Below are 16,199 nucleotides of genomic sequence, written 5' to 3'. Positions count from 1 at the left end.
ATGCCAGTGCTAATACACTGGAGATTCATGGTCAATGTGTTGAATTCCCAGGACAGCGGGTGCTGGCTCTTAGCAAAACCAGTGGGAGTTTTTAGGTATAGTGAGTATACCTGATATTATAGCAATAGTTATAAGTAATTGTGGTTATTATTGCATTTTTGGAGAATCGTGAACAAGGAAACAACCAAATGCTCTTTACCAAAGATAATTGTTTTAAAATGTGTGAGTTCACTTTGTACTCACTTCTTTCTATTCTTTTAACATCATTGCTGGTTTACAAGGGTACTCCCCATGGATGAGGGATGCTTTTAGCTTCCCGCATGCCAGTATCTCTGTCATGAATTTAGGAGACATATTGATGGAGCACATTACATTTTTATTCCTAGCTAAATAATACCAAATCTGAAAGTGGATATCTAATCTGTTGGTATTACCTTGCTAATAAAGAGCCTGCAGGAGTTAGATGAGTTGAGCTGTAAATGTTTTACCTCCATTTTTCTCTACGTACAGGTTGTAGTCAGTGCCTGGATAAGCTGATCCTGCAGTGTTTTGGCCAGTTCAGGCTTACGTGCCCAAAGCAACAGGTTTTTTGCCTTTTCCTCTGCAAAGAGTTTATGCTTTTTGAGCTCTTGCTGTGCATACTGTCTGTGGGAAGTGTCTGCTCACACCTGGGGGAAATACACAAAGCAAAGTGCCTTTAATTGCTTCTGGAACAGTACAGAGAATTGTTTAGACTAGATTTACTTCTCTGATTTGTGCTTAGAGACAGAGCTGACCTCTGCCAGAACTACAAAGAGCACCCAACTGAGGCTGTTAACATCTCTTAGGAAACAGTTCAGGAATGAGCCTAGCTCACTGCCCAGTGCTGTAGTTCTTACAGTAAATCCTCATCTTCTTCTGACTTCAGCGGGGTGTTTGCAGACAGCAGTTCTGATTCGAATGAGACCTCAGAGCCCAAAGAATGTAAAACACGTATCAAAATCTACTTGGTCATAATAGCAGTTTTCTTTAGCAGCTTTCATATATATGAAACTTGAACTGATATATTTTACCTTGAAAACACAACATGTGTGAGTGCTCTGCTTGAGAGGAGTACGAGGAAGAAACAGCTCCATTTTGCTGTCGCCTTTAATGATAGCAGCTGCGTCTTCTTGTCTTTTGTCTTAGGCACTGTAATCTCACCTAGTGGGACAAGTCAGATCCCACCGCAGAGCTCTGCTCCTATCTCTGTTCATTGTTTTAAATTACACACATTTATTGTATTACTGGTGAAGAGCATGTGAGCACACTGCAAAATGGGTTACCTCAGTTACAGCTCTGCAGCTTCTGTGGGTAGGTTTGGTCTTGCTCCAGTTCCTATACATGTGTATCACAAATGCTGGTATGTTAATTGGCAGACTCTAGCCTAGAAACTACGTATTTAATACAACGAGGAATAAGATCTCTCCTTTTACCCGTAGGGACAGCCCTGTAGGACATATGAGTAATACAGCTGTCTAATACATAGAGAGCCAGTGAGAGTGCATCTCAAAAGCAGCCTTTACCTATACATGAGGCACATGAGAGCACTAAATCAAAGAAAGCCACAACCTGAAGTTTACAAATAAGAGGATATACAAGTTCCTACAAATGTTAGCTGATCTTGAAGCCAGATGGAAAATGGCTGCTGGTTTTTTACTTCTTCCCAAACTGCCTGTTTCAGAAAGACATCTTTTTTTTGTCTGTTATTTGTAAATACAAGCAAAGTAAAGACTGATGGCTAAAGCAGCTGAACGTTACAAGCACTCCCTGCTTCTTCTCAAAATGGCTGCTGCTCTCGTCTGTGCTTCGAAGGCAACAGGCTGCTCTTTGCCTGGCACTGCAGGCAGGACCCTGCTTCTCCTCTCAACTCACAGGCCCCATATCTCTGCTGTCTTTCACCAAGTTTAGGGACTTCATGCCTGTGCAGAGGTAACACTTTCTGCTCACTGTTTTAAATCTCTTGGCAGCATACTGCTGCCTAGAAGCTGAAAGCTAGATTAATTTGAACGCCAGAAAATACTTTGGCATTTATGGATATGACTGTCTTTCTACTGTTTTGTCAGTAATACTGTTTACTTTCATCTTAGTTAAACAGCATCAGTGTGCCTGAGATCAGTGCCTCAGCTTTAATGAAAATAGGTTTCGTTTGTTATTTGAGATGTCCTTTAAAGTGCTGAAGATGAAGGCTCTGGGATCCTGGGATCTCAAGTCTGAGAAACTGCCTGGAAACAAGAGTGACACTGAAGAGCTGATGAAGTGTTAAATCAAGTGAAGGGCAGAACAAAACCGGGGTAAGCGATGGAAGGGGAACTTGATTGTTCGATACCTTGTTTTTATAATGGCAGTAAGGAATTTAGAAAGTGTTACACCATTTTCATTTTGAATGTACCACATCTATAAAAGGTAGCCTTCTACTTGGTGCTTGTTCTGTTTACAAGTAGGTGTAGGAGAATGCACAGTAACCTACACATGCTTTGCAAAGAGTTCGTAACGTGTTCATAACCGAGTACAGTTACACCATGGAGTACCCTTGAAGATGCAGTTACCTTATGGAAAAAAGTTTCCCATGCCTAACTAAGGAACATATTTAGGCCATTTTAGCCGCATAAAGGAAATTAATATGCAGCAGAGGTCAATGCCCTAACTGTTCTGTGCCAGAAATTCTTTGAGGTGGTATTTATACTGAAGTATGCATTATCCATAGCATGTTTATAAATATGTCTGCTAACTCTATACAGCATTTCTGCTTGTAGAAGCTCTTATAATAACATATACCCTAGGGTTTCATTTATCCTTCTCGCAGCCTGATTATTCTTTTTTCTTTATAATTCATTTAATTACCTAACACTGGCAACTTAAGTTTTGTTCTTTTTTCTTGCTCTTTTTTGTTCCTTTCTTTCCTCTCCCCCCCACCCTCCAAATTATTGCAAGTCATTGTGCACTAAATATAGTACTGCTTTCTGCTTTCCAGATGCTGAGAGTTTGGCTTACATCCTTATAGCATTCCAGCCTAATTCTCTCTCTCTCTCTCTCTCTCTCTCTCTCTCTCTCTCTCTCTCTCTCTATCTCTGTCACACAAACACAACTATTCAAAGCAAATTTATTGAGTCCAATGCATCAAGAAAATCTTGATAGTTCTCTTTGTAGAATGGAGATAAAGTTTTGGTAAAACTTACTCATGTTAAATTTTTGCAGGCTTTATACTCAGTTGCTGTAGCCTGTGTTCATTGTTGTGATGGCCCAATAGAGGGTTCTTGCTGACTTACATCTTTCATAAAAGATTTCATCTCTGCACACATCTCACTGCGCATTTTAATTATTTAGGTCTCAAGCTTTACAGTCTGATCTAGCCAGGCAAATTTCACTTCTGGTGCAACTGGAGTACACTGGAGTATCAGGGACAGTTTCAGGGATGCTTCATCTCAAAATGTGGAAGTTCCACAGCAAAAGTCAGTAGAGTGGAAAAGTATATACATGGTTGAGCCACAGCTGCAGAGTCAGTTTGGACATGATTAGAAACTTATTACAGCTATCCAAAGCAACACTAATTTTCAGGAAGATTAAGTTTCTGCTCTATTACTTTTGTTAGCTGGTGCTGGTATCCTCATGAGAGCTGCCCACCAGGCAAGGGACTGTTTTGGTAATGATCATGCAGTTCCTATATAGAGTATGTAATATTCCTAGCTTATAAAGCAATTTGGACTTGCAAAAGACACACAACAAATCTGTAGTTTTGATTTTATTAACAATTAGTAGTGCCTCAGACCAGTGCAGTATTTTTTTAATTGGAAGGATCCCAATTTAAGATCCATATTTACACTGATATTTACTAGAACCAATGTATTTGCATCCTTTATCCACTATTAAAATGCAGCGGTGGTGCAACATGGCAGCTGTTTAGGGCAGGAAGCAAGGAAAATGTTGTGTCTAATCAACATTGCAGTGGGAATTGATTGGCAGAACATATTTACCCTGAAGATGGGGCTGTACCGCCATACACAGTGGGTAATTCTGACTGGGGCTTTGGCATGCTACTTTAATACAAATGCAAAGAACTATTAGAGACTTGGCTAATGCACCAGGATTAAATTTTTCTGCAGTCTTTTATAAACTGCCTCAAGTCTGTGTTGGCCATGGCCTCTTCTCCCTCTGGACAGCACTCTGTTCCCCCTCAGAATATTGCCTGGGAGAAGACCAAGCCCTGTCCCACCACTAACCCCCTCCCTGCAGCATCTGCTCCTGAGAATTGCAACAGCCTAGGTAGCTGTGAGATGGGCTGGGAAAAACAGAGGGCCCTGGCTCTGTGCCATTGCTTAATTTTCATAATGCTTACTTAATGTCATAAATGTACAAAGCCTATAAAACATCAGCAAAGTTGTGAGGCCACATAAAATCTGATTCCTGGGACTGATCTCTGCAATGCTTGGAGTGCTTGTTGGGGCTGAGGAGAAGCAGCTTCCCGGGAGGTTTCCATCCCTTGGAATTCCAGAGGAACCATGGTCCCCAGGTTGCTGCTTCTGGGGCTGCCCCGTAGCAGCTTGCACATAAATATCAGTATCAGCCCGTGGCTTGCTGTGCATCCACTTCCGAAGAGGCTGCAGCAGGCCCCACCCAAAGTCTCTCACAACACAAGGAGCATGTCATTCAAAACAGAAAATAGCTGTAGTTCAGCACAGGGCTGGTGGGAAAAAGATCACGCAGGGCATGTTACAGAAGTCCTCCTGGCATCCCGCTGTCCTGAAGGCTGGCTGGGAAGGAAGCAGGGGTGGGGCTGAAGGCAATGGCCGTTCTCAAAGCCTAACAAGGGGCCGCATTGTTCCTGGGCCTATCACTCGGTTTCTGATTCACCCGCAGCCAACATGCCATGATCAGATCACAGCTGGCCCAAGGATACGCTTTCCAGTGCATTTAGTGCTTGGAAGAGCCCCAGGTTTCGAGAACACATGGTGAGGAGGAGGGGACAGCTGTGAGACAGAGAAGGGAGCTGATTTTTGCCTTCTCTCAAGATGAGCTTTTCTTTCATAATTTGACTGTGTTAGCAGCATTCCAGGTTGTAAAATTAATTTGGAGCGTATCTAGATCTGAGCGAAGGGCAGACAGAGGCAAAGGAAGGTGGAAGAGGCAGTGGGTGCTTGCATGGCTGCATGCCCCCCGCCGGCAGTTCCCTCTCTTGCCAGTCAGCTGTGCAAGTGCTCATGACAGATCATAGATGGATCCTGAGTACTCAGCCTGTGCCCTCTTTCAGCTCAGAGCTTTAAGGTAGCTTTGTTTGTCTCTAACTTGGGGGTTGTGTAGCAGCTACATCCCAGTGGGTTGTATCTGGCAGTAGCTGAGCTTCCTTGTATGTGAGCAGTGACTGGCTTCGTGGCAAGAGAGGCAAATGTCCTGAGTGTGACTGGGGACTGAGCTGGACTTCAGTTCCAGGCAGACCTTTCTTTTATCTTTGCAGCACAGTGCTTCTGAGTGATTCCTGACTTTTTTGTTCCAATTTCCTGTTAAACAATAACACACCATTCCTCACCTCCTATCCTAGCTGCCCTGTGTTTTGTAAACGGTTTTGCTGTTTTGCCTAGGGGTGGCTGCAGTTGAGGGAGGAATTAAGGGGTGCCTGTCTGTTTGCAGGTCCTTAAAGAAAATCTGGAATCTCCTTTCATCTCCCAAGTACTTCACTTCCCATTTTCATCTCTCCTTCCCTTTCTTCCAGAGCTGATCTGAGCAAGGCAGCTGCGAGTGGCATGTGCTGCCATCGGCTTCTCTGCTCCACTGCAGAACGTCAGTAATAAACTACGGCTTGTCAGGGAAATCTGCAGTTCCCTACCTACAGCCTATGCTTTGTAGGCTTATAAAGTACTTCAATGCTTGAGAAAGCTGGTCTGTTAATCAACAAACGTAACAAGCCAACTTTTTTCTCTTTCCCCTTACAGGGCCCCAATTCTATGAGGAGTCATGGAAGTTAAATATTGAAAAAGACCTGCAGTGTAATTGAGTCTATCTCCTAGTAGTGTGGGGTTGTTCTCTATTACAGATTTTTATTGTTATGTCAGCCTGGTTTTAAACAATCTCTGCAGCATGATTTACACATTCTCTTGAAATACTATGCTCAGCCTAACACATCCCAACATCTTGAAGATTTTCCTGATACAATTATCTAAATGGTTCCTCTAAAAAATGTTCCAGTTTCTCTCAGTTAAACCTTTCCTCTTCTGCAACATGGTCCATTCTACTGAAAAAACAATTCCCTTTTCCTTTAAAGAGGCTAGTGGGACAGCCAGTCTGCTATTTGGCCCAGCTGCAATCAGATCTCATTTCTCAACCCCACCCTTCCCCTTCTCTGAGGAGGAGGAGCAGTCTTCATATTTTCCCTTTAAGCTGAGCTATGAAAAATAACTGTTTGCCAAAATCTTTCACCTTGGCCGTATATCCTCACAGATGTCTTCTACAGCATAAACAAAGCAGCAAAGAATGTCGGGGCATGGAGGAGGCGTGGTAGTTGGGACGGGGGAGAGATCAGGCTGGAGAATTACAGCTCCAGCCGCTCGGCTGTAGTCTGCCTTTCAGAAATGCACAAGAGCTGCTCCCACTGCTCAAGGAGCAGAGCCAGCTGTAAAATCATCCACAGCTTGATATAACATGAGCATTCAGCCATGCAGTCTAAGCATATGTAATGCACACGTCACCGTAGCATGTGTGCAAATTAAGAATAGTGATAAATCTGGCTGGTAAGACCAAGTCCTCAGCTGTTCTTCAGCCGTCTTCCTGCTCAAAGAGAGATGGTGCCAGTCACTGCAATTGGGAGAATAGGAGGAACTGTGGGAAGAATTGTATTGTATGTTATGCCCTCCAAATGGCAAAATCTGGCTTCACGCTCCAGGGCTGAAGTTGTCCTGTTAGCCTTAACTCTTAGGACTTAAGAGTTTTATCATGGGCTTTGCCAGCTCCAAGTGTCTATTGACTACAGTTATGTCAATGAATCGGAGTATAGGTCTTGAGTATCGCAACCTCATGGCATAAGAGAATTTGCTGGAGCAAGTGAAACATCCTGCGTTTTCCTGGGGCACAATGTCACTGTCTATTCTACTACATTTTGGACCAAATAAAATGTCCAGATGACTGTGAAGTACGTTCCAGCTGCTGATTTTGAAGGGAAACAATTTGGAGGAGAGGAAGGCAGGAACCATTGGGACTGACAACTGATGTGAAAAGAAGGAGATGCTCTTCATAAAACAAGTATTTCTGACTTGCTGCTGATTGAATGCAAGGCGTAGCCATGAGTCCAATAAAGGTCCTGATGAGATTCTGACAGCAGGAGATAGTGGCAGTGATGTGGTTGTTCACCTAAGCCTCTGTGTTGTCTTAGAATACTGCTTTGGGCCAGTGGTAAAAAATAGTAAAACAAAGTCTTTGTTTTACTGTAAACAAAGTCAGTTCTTGTTTAGGAGCCTTGAAAGGAAATTCATAATGACCAGTGTAAACCACCTGGTGCAGATGAAAGGGGTCAGGGATCTGGGCAATATTTAAGCAATTTGAGGCTTGGGAGGGAACCTCAAAATCTCTCCTATTGTCACATACGAATCACAAAGAACGTATTGGTCGTGTTTGAGTATATCCCAGAGGATCCGTTTGTGAGCCCTCCTGCATATGCTGGTGGGTTGAGAGGTATCGAAACAAAGGGCACCATGGTTGGAAAGATTTGCATATTAAGGAAAAGAATGTGGAATGTATGTATTATGTGTAGTAAAAGTGTGGAACTAATGGCTTATGACAGGGATACAACTATGGAATCAATGTGATTTGGCAGCCAGGCATTAATATGGAATGGACAATTTTGGAGGAAGCAGAACAGGAGCACATAAGACTGTAGTTGAAGCTAGTCCCTTGCATAGGAGCTGTGTTGAAAGAAGGTTTCTTACACACATATATGCAAGACTGAACAGAGTTTATACTTATGTCATTATTAGGAAGTAGATAAAGATCTTTGTATTTGTAGGGTGTGAGAAGCTTTTGCTGTCTATTGAGTTGACATGAAGAATCCTTTTGAGCATACATCCTGCTGTTTTGTGTGGTTATGATTTATCTGCCATCATAGTTTCATTGTTTAAGGCTCCATTAAATATATTTAGGCTTCTCTATGGAGAAAACAGAGATGAATATATTTATGGCTATCAAACATATGTTGTTGGAGATAAATATTATGACGATGTGTAGCAGAGCACAAGATCTACTGCCCTAAATACTCTCAAACATCCTTGCCATCTTAGAGCATGATGAAGTTGGTTCGTGAGGGTCCCAGGAAACATTGGTAGCCCTGGTACTAGGGTTGTGTCAGAAAAAAGTTCCTGAGAAACAGCCTCTCTTAAAAACATCACAGCATTTTCCAAAATTATCTCATTCTTTAAATATTTTTCTGTGCCTACGTAAGGTCTTATGTTAAGATTCAGACCAAAGCATTCTCAGCTGCTCAATATTTATTCAAGCTAATAAACAAGAGAAAGTAACCTCTGAAATGTTATTTGTAGTCGTTTGGAATACCATATCAGTACATGTCACACTGACGTACACCATGGTTAGGGCTTTGTTCAAGGAAAAGATTTTCTATAGCACATTGGTAGCTCCAAGTGACATGCTGTGGTCATTAGATTGAGCTCCATTTGTTCACTGTGAGTTGAGCCATACTCCTGGCAGTTTTTAGAGAACATAATTTGTTCAGAGACATGTTCACATTTCATCTTGCGTTTGCTAATGGAGGAGTTCTCACCTGGGGCCAGCACTCTCCTGGCTCTCCCTATATCTAATTAATACATGCACTTCTCAGGTCTTGTCATCTCTGCTTGACATCTCTGTGCTGAAAGAGGGATTAAAGGAATGGCAGAGATGAGGGTGTTGCAGCAGTGTGCAAGCTGGCTCTGAATGGGAGGGAGAAACCGGTGTGCCAGCAAAGAGCTATGGATTAATGAAGTGTGTCAGAATTGTGCAAAGGGTGTGTTTGTGGAAAGGATTTGTCTGTTCTGTGCATATTTCTACTATGTCTGTCAGCCTAAATAGAAGTGTCCCCATTGAACTATCAGCTTTTGCATAACTCCAGCATGTTCCTCCAGCCAGTCCAGTCTGGTATCTGTCTTTCTATATGGTGGCAAGAATGCAGTCTCTTCTGGTCCCTTTAATGCGGGAAGCAGCTAAATATAATTGTCTTAAAACCAGGAAACAAAAAGTTAAGGTATATGCCAGCCTGTAACTCGGCCATAAGCCTGCCCTATTTGAGCAACGCCTCGGCACACCAGTAACAAACACTAGCACATTGCTCTCACCACTGCTACAAAAGAGTGTCACAAGAGCACTGGAGGAAGCTAACACCTTTTCTTTGCTGAAGCCTTGGTTGAGTAAGGGAATTGAGCAGTATCACCGTTCCATAAATACTGCTACCTCATAAGCATTATTCCACAATATCTCTGCCATTCAGTCTCTGTTCAAGAGGAGGCGTTACACGTAGGTATGGAAGGCCTTCACTCAGACACTTAATTTGCTCCAAATAAACCATTCCAACCATTGCAGGCTTGGTAGATGTTACCAGCCATGGCCTCTCACCCTAGAGTCCTTCCAAAACATGGCTTGTCAGCTCAACTCCAGGGTCCAAGAGACACATAGCATCATAGAAATGTTGGTTAGAAGGGACCTCTGGAGGTCTCTAGTCCAACATCCTACTCAAAGCAGAACTGTTGCCAGCACTTAACATGTCAGCTGTGGCTTTGTCTAGGAGATTTCACAGCCTCTCTGGGTAACCTGTTCTTGTACTGTACTACTCTCCCAATGAAAAATTTTTTCTGATGTTCAATGCAAACCTTAATAGGAGATCCTACATGCTTATACCGACATATCTGAAAGACCCAGAGGTGGAATGAGGCATACCTGATCCTCTCAAGTTCACATCCATCTCTCACCGTCACAGCTCTGCCATGTTGCTTCTGTGGTTGCTTCCACCAGTCATTACAGCTATGTGTCACATAGCAAACAGAGCTGAGCCACAGGCAACTAAAAGCTGGAGCTGAAAGCTGATGAGCACTATCCAGATAGTAGCTTGTTCACTTGGACATTTTTGGCATCTCCTCATTGTAGAGTCACATTATCCAAAAGACCCACTGCAGAACCAAGGATGACCTGTGCAACACAGACCACAGGCTCTTCTCTGGTTACTCTGCTTTAAGCGTGATGTCTTATACTTGACAAGGGAATTCCCACGAAGCTGTGATTTGAAGATGTCAAGAAATGATATGAGAGTACTTTCCCATTGCATTACTTTAACTTTCTGAGGAGCCAGATGCAGTGTTGAGACGGTACAGAACTGAGATTGCTTGTGGCTGCTGTGAACCTTAGCTTGTAATTTTATGGCTTTGGGGGAAGGGTGTTAAACTTCAGCCACTCCTCACAGTACGGAATGGCACAAAGCAGCACTGCGTAGCCTTAGGGGTATACTACTAAAGGTTTGCAGTATCTAATCCAAAACCCAGCAATGAGTCTTTTTCATTCCTCTGATTGCATGTGCAGATGTTGATTAAAGTCACTCCTGTGCTGTCTTTTTGTGTGCCGGAAGCTGTGCTGAAATGTCAAAATTCTTTCCCTTACAGCTCTAGTTTCTTATTAGAAGGATAGATTGTCTTGAGAGCTGATAATAGCAACTGGAAGTGTTTTTGCCTTGTCACCTGTCCCACTCCACTGCTAGACACTGTAAACTGTCGTCATAAAACTTGAATGATGAATGAATCAGTTGCTTCTCTACTTCCTAAATAAAGCCTCCTTCCCACTTTCCTTTTTCTATCAGAAAGTTTTTCCTTTTTGTACTCTTAGAAATAAGGTCACTTTCCTTTCACGTCCAAAACTTATTTCTGAAGAAACAACTTAAGAAATGATTTCAAGATGATCCTTGGCTGAATCATCAGCACCACTTCCTGCTTCACCCTCCACCCTCCTTGGAGTTCTCTCTGTCACATACCTGACCTGAACCTAATTAGTCTGTGAGAGCTAGAAAGTTTGCCGCCTGTGGTGTGGCTGTGGGCCAGGCAGGCAGAGTTCTCTGTGCCTGGTACTGTAATTGTTGTGAAATCTTGCTTGATGGACAGGTTATTCTGTTGTTTGGGATTTTTTTTTCAATGGGATTTTTTTTTTCAGCAAATATCCTGAAAATGTGCAGGAGAATATTTTGGAGCTCAGAGAGCTGACTTCTCAGAGGCCGTGGTGCCAGAAAGAGCCCCATATCCTTAACACTGCTGAGAACCAGAGGATCAAGAGCACTTTCATTTTGAAGAATATTTTTAAAAAACCTTAACACATTTTGTCCTACTTTTACAAAAGTCCTTATTATTTTATAAGGTCTGTTTATGACTCTTGTTACACAGCGGAGCCTTTATTAGGCCCTCAGGTGTAGTGTCTATATTGTTAGAACAATAGGCCTTGTTACTGTGCTTCTCTCTACCAAAATAAAGGGCTGGTTTTGCAACATCAGTTCTTATTAACAGTCCTGCTGAACCGTCCTATTGACTTCTTCAAGGCTGCTTGTGTCCACAAGGATTATGGCATTGACTGCTGCTCCTTATACAGCCCAAGGAATCAAGCGTGGTAGGGAAGAATCCTCTTGCCATCATAGGAGGCATGGAGTGGGCTACCAGTCTTTCCTATGCTGTGACACCGTTTTGCACAGCAGAGGAATAAAGCACAGTCTGGTGGTGTAGGCCACTTCATTTGTATCTTACTTAACTGTGCATTTTTCTTCCCCTCTTCTAATGGCCCTGTAAATTTTCCAAGGAACATACTACTCAACAGTAAATGTGTCTGCTTGTTTGCATGGATATCGTGGTGGTATAATCTTCTCTCCTTCCTGAATCATCAGTCTCAATATCCTTCTACGTATTTGTTGGAGCAATGCAGCATTCTGAAAGCGAGGGCCTAACAGGCATGTAAGAGCGAGGCATTGTGTGGACAGGGTTTGTGCAGCGTCCATGGTGTAATTCCACCAGTTCATCTCAGACCTAGCTAGTCTCACTCTTACAGTCTCAGGTTCTCAGCTCTGCTATTAATGTACCCTGGTCCCAACTTGCAGTATACGTGTTTTTCCAGTCCTTGTGCTCTATCAAGCTGGTACCCAGTCCACACTCTCTCCTGAATCTACAGATGGCTAGTCCTTGTTTCTAGTCCTAAAAATCTGTCAGAATCTCCATGCAATTTACTCTGCCAGGTTGTCAAATCTTTCATCAGTCAGCCCCTTACCCGAGGCTCTAAAAATATCCCATGAATTTTGCAATGACTTGTTCTGACTACTGGTCTGGAAGTTCTGCTTTGGAAATCGACTCTTTAAAGAATTGAAGCTGAAAGCAGCTTTTTGTAGGTCGTCCCCATAAGTTTTTAACAAACATTGCCCACAGATAGCTGTAGTTAGAGCACATCCATTCCAGCCAACCTAAATCAGGGCTGCTATTGCCCAGCCATGCTCCTGTGTTTCTTCAGCACAAGCAATAGTGTGTATCTGACCCTGGAATAGCATAATTTGGGGAGCTAAACTGGCTGGAAATCAACACTACAAAACAATTAGTTTTCACTGTCCCCTGGACCAATTTATTATAAGGCCAGATGAGCACCAGTGCAGGCACAAGGAAGGAGATGGGGGATTGTGATCAGGGGCTGTTGGAGGCAGAGCTGATGCAGCCACAGTTTAGGTCAGTTTATACTGTTGTGGAATCACAGCCTTTGTCACTGGCTTTTACCCATGTCTGTTCTCAATGTAAGAAGCACTAAAAGTGCATCACAATCTGGGTGTAGGGAAGTAATCCGATAACCAGATTATTTGATTTTCTGATAAGAAATCTCAAACACAACCAGAATTAGAAATTATACTTGAGGTGCATGTATGCCATGATTGAATTTTCAAGATTAAGAGTTCAGTGCTGATCCGAGTCTTTAATCCAGCCTACTAGTAAAATTAAAATCCAGAAGAAATTAGCATAATTTCCAGGGCACCAGTGGGAGTTATTTCCACTACTGAGCTAAATGTAGTCCTAAAGGTTTTCTGGACTTTAGGAAAGCTAACAAATAATTTTGGTTATATTTGGTTAAATCCTAGTTCTGTTTTCAGCATAAAAGAGTGTGAATAACTAACATTAAAACCACTGTATCAGTGATTTTCATCCCATTGTCCATGAATCCATCAGGGCCCACTGACTTCTAAGGAGTCTGCAAGAGATAACTTAAAGCAACAAAAACATTGTTGGGAGACTTAAATTCACAACATAGTGGTCAGGCACTCTTTTGGAAAATGGCCTCCGTTACAGGTAATTTTTGCAAATGAGTGGAGACCTGAACAGCACAGGAGAAATAATCAAGTGCAGATCACTATTGTGTGTCCAACCTCAGACTGTTAGGGGTGTATGGGAATCATTCCCATCTGATAGCAATTTAGGCACTGTTATAAATGAGTTGTTTCTGTTAAGGTCCTTGAGAATGGATGGCTGCATCACAAAAACCAGCTTTACATTTTGGATTAAATGGATTGATGATGGTAATCCCAACAGAAAAAAAAATAAGAGGAGAACTGTAATGGGAGTTCAGCAAGCCTCTCAGCTCTGGAATTGATCCATTGGTTGTGAGAGTGGTGGGAGAGGTTTGAACTGGTCTTGAGCTTTCTGTATAAAGAGTATTCTACTTAACTTTTTGTCAACATTTAGTTTATTCAAAAATTAAGGCTTCAAAAGTTAGTTGCTTTAAAAGGTCTCCAGTTCTAGAAATGTGCTCCTACCTTTTCTCTTATCTTTGCAAATTACTGTTTATCCAGCATAAAAATTAATGGACAAATTCTGCCTTCGAGATCTAGAAGCCTGATCAGTGCTTTAAAACCCCTGGAAGCAACAGCTTTGTTTATCTCCAGAAGTCCAAGAATAAGCTGATTTTGCTATTTTTAATCTATCCGGAAATATGCAAAGAAGAGAGCTTAATTGCAAACAGGCCAAACCTTATATAGGAAATGGGTATATCCCTTGGGGGCACCTAAAAACTCAATGTCTGAAATTAAATTAATATACTCTTCTCCCTTGCTCCCTGAAGCACGTACTCTTGCAATGAAAGGGAAGGCTGTGGGCTAGCATAATAACCCAGTAGTTTCTATCCATTATAACACTCTGGCTATCTTAATATTCAATTAACAGATGTTTCTCAGCATGTATGAGCTTGAGGTGACCAGTTGTATGTGTTTGTAATGAAACCATTAAAGGGAACAGAGAAAAACTAGAAAAATAATGGCTCCATTGCTAGGATCTTAATTTGGTTACCAGAGGAAAAATGAAGCAGGAGTATTGTGATTCCAAAATTTCACCCACACTTTTCTCAAGAGAGTGCTACCACACCCAGCCAACAAACTACGGTGAAAGTTTGCCTTATGAAAGTGGTTCCCGTCACCTGCCCAGTGATTCTGAAATCAGGATTGTCTTTTGCTCAGCTCCCAATATTACACCCTGTAATGGGTAACATATATCCTAAGGTGGACCAGATGCTTGTAGCTTCACCAAAATTCTCCCCTCCCAGGAAAAAAGGGAATGACATTGTTTTTGTGTAGGCACAGCATCAGACTCTGACTGTCAGTGCCATTTTACTGGTAGCTCCTCCACTAGTCATTGAATGACCATTGAGCAAATCACACGTTATTCTCTCTGTACGTGTCCTACACTGCCTCATGGACCTTAGGCAGACCACTGGCCCAAACTGTGTGTTCCTGCAAGTTTAGAAGCAAGCTCATCCCAAAGCTTCTCGGGCATCTGCACTGATGCACACCCATCAGTCGAGCATGTTTTGCTGTACTCCCACAAACGGTGATGGCACGGCTGGGCTCCCTCGGTTATCCCACAGTCTTGAAACGGCAGCCCTTGCCCCACTTCACCAGGCAATGCTGCATGCCAGGAGCAATTGCTGCTAACTTCCATGCTAACTCTCCGGCCACCTGAAGAGTATACCACGCTGCTCCTGTGTGGTGCCTATTTGCCTTCAGTGCAGAAAACTTTGCTATGCCCCGTGCTATCAGTAGCCTCTGCCGTGCTCTTTGGGCCACAGCGTTTCTTGAATCTGAATCCTAACCTCCATGTTCTGTGGTCTAATAGCCGAAACGGTCTGGGTAACATCCTAAATGCTGAGTGGCCTGCCAGCAAGAGTGCACACAGGGGACCCAAGATCTGTAGATTTATTGCTTGTAAACCAAAAAGTATATTAAAAAAAGAAGAGATAAAAATAGATTGGGAGCTTGGGGACCGGAAAGGCAGCCAGTGGAGATTAGATGCACTGCTGGTTGACTCATCCAGCTTGTTTTATTGTAGCACAGTTCCAATAACGGCTGTATTATTTCAGCTTTTGTGCAGTGAGCAGACATTTGTTTTGCATCGAAGCTTTTTCACATAAATGTGCTCCATTTTTCATTTCTTCTTACGTTTCCCAGTGTTTCAGCTGGCAATTACAAATGGGAGAGGTGGTGGCTCCTAAAGAATATTAGCCAACTTCTCAGCTGGTGTAAATCAGCAACACCTCCTGGTATTTAATAGAGCTATGCAGCTTTATACCAGTTGAATCTGCACCAACTGTTCTTTTAAAACGTGTCCCACCTTATAAAGAGCTTCAGTGGGGGATTCTGAAATTAATGAGAAGTATTGGACCGACTGCCTCACAGAGTGTGTGCAGTGCACATCATGGCAGGATCCGCTTCCTAACGTGTGGCTCTGTTCAATCTGAGGGACTTCTTGGTGGGGACCACGAAAAAAGAACAGCCCATCATGTCCTGTCTGACGGACCTGGGCTGTGATCTGCTGCCTTGCAGAAGGCCTGCACACAGGGCCTGCACTGCCTGCTAGCTCAGTGCCTCGCAGTGCTTTTAGCCCCTGCCTCACTGCAATTCATTAAAACCCTTCTGTGCCAGCACGTAAGCGGCTATGAGGAACAGTTATAGTGAAAATATGTGGAATGTGTGTCAGGCTTTGTTAGCTGTTCGCAGCTTGCTTCACAGCTTGGAAAGCACTGCCCTGCCAACTTGGGCTGCTTTCAGAGGCAGAGCAGTTCTGTAGAAATGGGTTTGGAAAAAACACAGGGAAGGAAGAGAAGAACTATTTACCTTAAATGAGATGATCTCAAGTGGATCTACATGTGCAGTGGAGGCTGTGCGT

At 42.9% G+C, this 16,199-nt stretch overlaps 1 protein-coding gene across 12 annotated transcripts in view; it reads left to right on the top strand.

Annotated features, from left to right (window-relative positions):
- Positions 1 to 16,199, top strand: part of RAD51B (RAD51 paralog B) — a 447,505-nt gene that overhangs the window by 404,080 nt on the left and 27,226 nt on the right. The window lies entirely within an intron of this gene.

The sequence above is a fragment of the Nyctibius grandis genome, chromosome 4 (genome assembly GCF_013368605.1).
Source record: "Nyctibius grandis isolate bNycGra1 chromosome 4, bNycGra1.pri, whole genome shotgun sequence".
Lineage (NCBI taxonomy): Eukaryota > Metazoa > Chordata > Aves > Nyctibiiformes > Nyctibiidae > Nyctibius > Nyctibius grandis.
Note: the sequence above shows the minus strand (reverse complement) of the source record. Positions and strands in the feature narration are given on the sequence as shown.